The sequence below is a fragment of the Bison bison genome, unplaced genomic scaffold (genome assembly GCF_000754665.1).
Source record: "Bison bison bison isolate TAMUID 2011002044 unplaced genomic scaffold, Bison_UMD1.0 scf7180017864088, whole genome shotgun sequence".
Classification (NCBI taxonomy): domain Eukaryota; kingdom Metazoa; phylum Chordata; class Mammalia; order Artiodactyla; family Bovidae; genus Bison; species Bison bison.
In genome coordinates, this window is record NW_011494660.1 from 438,717 (window position 1) to 443,394 (window position 4,678).

Sequence of the window (4,678 nt, forward strand, 5' to 3'; positions counted from 1 at the left end):
CAGCCCCAACTAGAGACAGCACATGCAGAGCAATGAAGATCCAGCACACCAGCCCCCAAAAAAGAATAAATAAATAATTTAGTAAGTATTTGTTGTAAAATTTAGCCTGGTGGAAGGAAACATCTGTTTTTCAGAGCTTGGGGCAAGTGTATTTTGTACGTGTAGGGTGGCTAAACTGCAGGGGAAAGGAAGGTAAAATCACTTGAGAACTGTTCACATTTTTAAAATGAAGTTTTCATCAGATGTTTGATAATAAAACAGGTCATTTTAAGTTTATTGTAAGACCCTCATTTTATACAAGTTATTTTAAAAAAACCTTAAGCTTCATTTCTATCCTCTTAAATTTCTTAGGACGAGTGGAAAAAGTAGAATAAACTATCTTATTTCAAATGAATACTAAAAGTATGTCTGTCTAATTTCAGGCTCAAAGTAACAACCACAGAAATGTATTTCTCAGTATGTACAGCTACATTTCTATACAGGCAATATTAGGCTAACATCTGAAGAAAAAATGTTAGGGGCTTAGTTTTTCAACTTTAGTGCTCTCCAATTAAATTTACATTCCAATAATACAAATGTGCCTGAATTAAAAACACATTTCAAGCATATTTTAAAAATCAGATCATGAAAAATATATAAAGGGTGTTAGCATTTCTGCATTTTTGTTTCAAAAAGAGCAGTGATTATTTTTCTATATTCTTACATTTGCCTTTCTTAATTCCAGACACTAAATTAAGGACTTGAAAATAAATTTGTGATTTCCTGTGGATGAAAATCAGTACTACTTAATACATCCTTGTCACTTTACTGTCTCCTGAAACCATCTGATGATGGTAACAGAAAGGAAATGGAGGAGGAAAGGTGGGAGTGGGGAGATTAAGTCCTGACTCCCATGATACCAAAAATAAATAGAAACTTCCCTGGAAGTCCAGTAATGCAAGGGACTTGGGTTTACTTCCTGGTGGGGGAACTAAGATCCCACATGTCTTGGGGCAACCAAGCCCATGTGCAGGAACCAGATATGCCCATATGTCGAAATGAAGACCCAGCACAGACAAACTTTTGAAATTAATTTTTTTTTTAATTTGAGAAATAAAACATGTTGTTGTGGTTGGTGTTGTTCAGTTGCTAAGTCATGTCCAACTCTTTTCAACTCCATGGACTGCAGCACATGAGGCTTCCTTATCCTTCACTACATTCCAGAGTTTGCTCAAACTCGTCCATTGAGTCAGTGATGCCATCCAACCAGATTATCCTCTGTTGCCCCTTCTCTTCCGGCCCTCAGTCTTTCCCAGCATCAGGGTCATTTCCAGTGAGCTGGCTCTTGAAGTTTTGGAGCTTCAGCATCAGTCTTTCCAAAGAATATCAGGGTTGATTTCTTTTAGGGTTGACCGGTTAGATCTCCTTGCAGTCAGTCCAAAGGACTCTCAAGAGTCTTCTCCAGCTCCACAGTTCAAGAGCATCAATTCTTCAGCACTCAGCCTTCTTTATGGTCCAACTCTCATATCCATACATGACTACTGGAAAAACTATAGCTTTGACTATATACACTTTTGTCAGCAGAGTGATTCCTTTGCTTTTTAATTTGCTGTCTAGGTTTGTCATAGCTTTCCTTCTAAAGAGCAAACGTCTTTTAATTTAACTGAGGCAGTCATCATCCACAGTGATTTTTCAAGCCCAAGAAAATAAAATCTTCCACTTTCCCCCTTCTATCTGCCATGAAGTGATGGGATTGGATGCCACGATCTTAGTTTTTTGAATGCTGAGTTTTAAACCTGCATTCTTTCTTTCCTCTTTCACCCTCATCAAGAGGCTCTTCAGTTCCTCTTCATTTTCTGCCATTAGAGTTGCCGGGAGAAATATCAACAGTCTCAGATATGCAGATAATACCACTCTAAATCTGAGGCTGTTGATATTTCTCCTGGCAATCTTGATTTCAGCTTGTAATTCATCCAGCCTGGCATTTTGCATGATGTACTCTGCAAAGAAATTAAATAAACAGGGTGACAATACACAGCCTTCACATACTCCTTTCCAGTTTTGAACCAGTTCATTGTTCCATGTCCAGTTTTAACTGTTGCTTCTTGACTGGCATATAGGTTTCTCAGGAGATAGGTATGGTGGTCCGGTATTCCAATTTATTTGAGAATTTTCCATAGTTTTTTGTGTTCCACAAAGTCAAAGGCTTTAGTGTGGTTAATGAAGCAGAAGTCGGTATTTTTCTGGAATTCCCCTGCTTTCTCTATGATCCAACGAATGTAGGCAATTTGAACTCTGGCTCCTCTGCCTTTTCTAAACCCAGTTTGCACACCTTGAAGTTCTTGGTTCACGTACTGCTAAGGCCTAGCTTGAAGGATTTTGAGCATTACCTTGCTAGTATGTGAAATGAGTGCAACTGTATGGTTGTCTGAACATTCTTTGGCACTGAAATGCGAACTCATCTTTTCCAGTTCTGTGGCCACTGCTGAGTTTTCCAAATTTGCTGGCATATTGAGTACAGCACTTTAACAGCATAACCTTTGAGGATTTTAATTAAACAGCTCAGCTGGAATTCCAGCATCTCCACTAGCTTTGTTCATAGCAAAACAATAAGACATGAATGTAGTATTATTTCCACTACTCTGGAACAATTACAGAAGACCCTAACAAATGTTAATTTGTAATGAGATGAGACAGGGCTTCCCTTGTGGCTCAATGGTAAAGAATTCGCCTCTAAATGCAAGAGATGCGGGTTGGATTCCCTGGATTGGGAAGATCCCCTGGAGAAGGAAATGGGAACCCACTCCAGTATTCTTACCTGAGAAATCCCAAAGACAGAGGAGCCTGGCACGCTATAACACATGGGGTCACAGAGAGTCGGACACAACTTAGCAACTAAAAACAACACCAGTGCAATGAGAAACATTCTGTCTCTCTTTTCAAGCTGTGCACGTATGAATTAAACAGACTACAACTGCCTCAATAAAGCTGGTGAGGGAATCTGTTTATTCAGCTATCTCATGAGTCCAATTAAGTTTCAGCATCCAGACTTCAAATAAAGGCTTTAATTTCGATGCCTCTGTCAATAATTCTAAAAGAATGCAGCTTTGGTAAGTATACTTTTAAATTACTATTTTTTCACTTTATAATCATCAAATTTCTAATTTTATTAAAATAAAATTATCCTAATATTCTAGTTTCTATTATTGATATCAAATGAGAATAAAGATTTTTATACATATCAAAAGAGGCTTAATTATTCAGCCAAAAAACCAAGGGAATGAAGTGCTGACATATGCTACATGATGACTCTCAAAACCACTACGTAAACAAAAGAAGCCAAAGATAAAAGGTCACGTAATATACGCCTTCACGTGCACTCAAATCCAGAACAGGCCAATACACAGTGGCAGAAGCGCACTAGTGGTTGGCAGGCAAAGGGAGAATGGGGATGGAGCTTCCTCTGATGATGGTGGAAGTATCTGGAACTAGGAAGAGGTGGCAGCTGCACAACAGAGAATGCACTGAGTAGTACTGAATTAGACACTGAAATGGTTAGACAGTGAGTTTTATGTTATACGACTTCTACCTCACTTAAAATATAGGGGTTTAGTCCACTGGAAAAAAATTTCATATGGAGTAAAGGAAACACTGGCAGGCTACAGACCATAGAGTCACAGGAGTCAGACGGGACTTAGTGACTAACCCACCACCACAGATGAGACATTTACAGGAAGCTGACGCTATTAAAGTTGGGTGATGGGTACACGAATATAAAGCATTAATCAAGAGCCAAACCTAGGATCTACTGTACAAATACGAGAAAATATTTGAAGTCAATGCTGAAGTCAAATGCAAACCAATCAATATGTTGTTACTAACACTTTTAAATAATTCACTTGTTAAAGCTAGAAAATAAAATTACTCTTTCATTTAAGACATCACTGCCAGGTACTTCCTGGCAGTCCAGTGGTTAAGATCCATGCTTCCAATTCAGGGCGCCCAGGTTTCATACTTTGTTGGGGAACTAAGACCCCACATGCCACGAAGTATGTCAAAAACAAGACTAAACTAAACACAGTTCAGCTCAGTCACTCAGTCGTGTCCAATCCATGGACAAATAGATATAAAGCTTTCAAAAAGACTTTACAGAGGGTGGGAGAAAATATATTTCCACTTACTGATCTGTTGATAAAACTTGTTCAGAAAAAAAAGGCCTTTCACTTTTCCGTGGATGGTCAAGTACCACTTGTATTCTAGAAAGAAAGGTCCAGCATGAAGAAAAAGAGAAAAAAAAAGTATATTCCAAATCAAAATCCAGCCCTAAAATAAAACATAAACAAACCTCCTGACAATACAGTAATCAATCTTCATAAATGTCTTAACACATGTCAGCATCACTTCGTGCAAACCGCTATAACTTGTCCAAAGTCAAAAGCAAAGCCATTTAGTAGCTGCTACCTTCACAAATTCCCATGCAAAGTCCTAACCTCCAATACCTCAGAATATGACTGTATTTGGAGATAAAGCTCTGACCCTTATGACTAGTACCCTAATCAGAAGAGATTATGACACAGACATGCACAGAAGGAGAGCCATGTGAAAACAAGGGAAGACAATAGCCATCTACAAGCCAGGAAGAGAGGTCTCAGAAGAAACTAACCCCCTGCTCACATCTTTTTTTTTTTTTTTTCTGTTT

At 38.4% G+C, this 4,678-nt stretch overlaps 1 protein-coding gene across 6 annotated transcripts in view; it reads right to left on the reverse strand.

Annotated features, from left to right (window-relative positions):
- The window catches only part of WDR33 (WD repeat domain 33), a 111,139-nt gene that overhangs the window by 63,894 nt on the left and 42,567 nt on the right, over positions 1-4,678 (reverse strand). The window contains exon 2 of one of the 6 annotated variants that reach the window (XM_010837939.1): positions 4,161-4,235. The exons of the other annotated variants lie outside the window; for them this stretch is intronic. The gene's annotated coding sequence lies outside the window, so the exon portion shown is untranslated. The remainder of the gene's footprint in view (positions 1-4,160; positions 4,236-4,678) is intronic. 6 annotated transcript variants of the gene reach the window in all.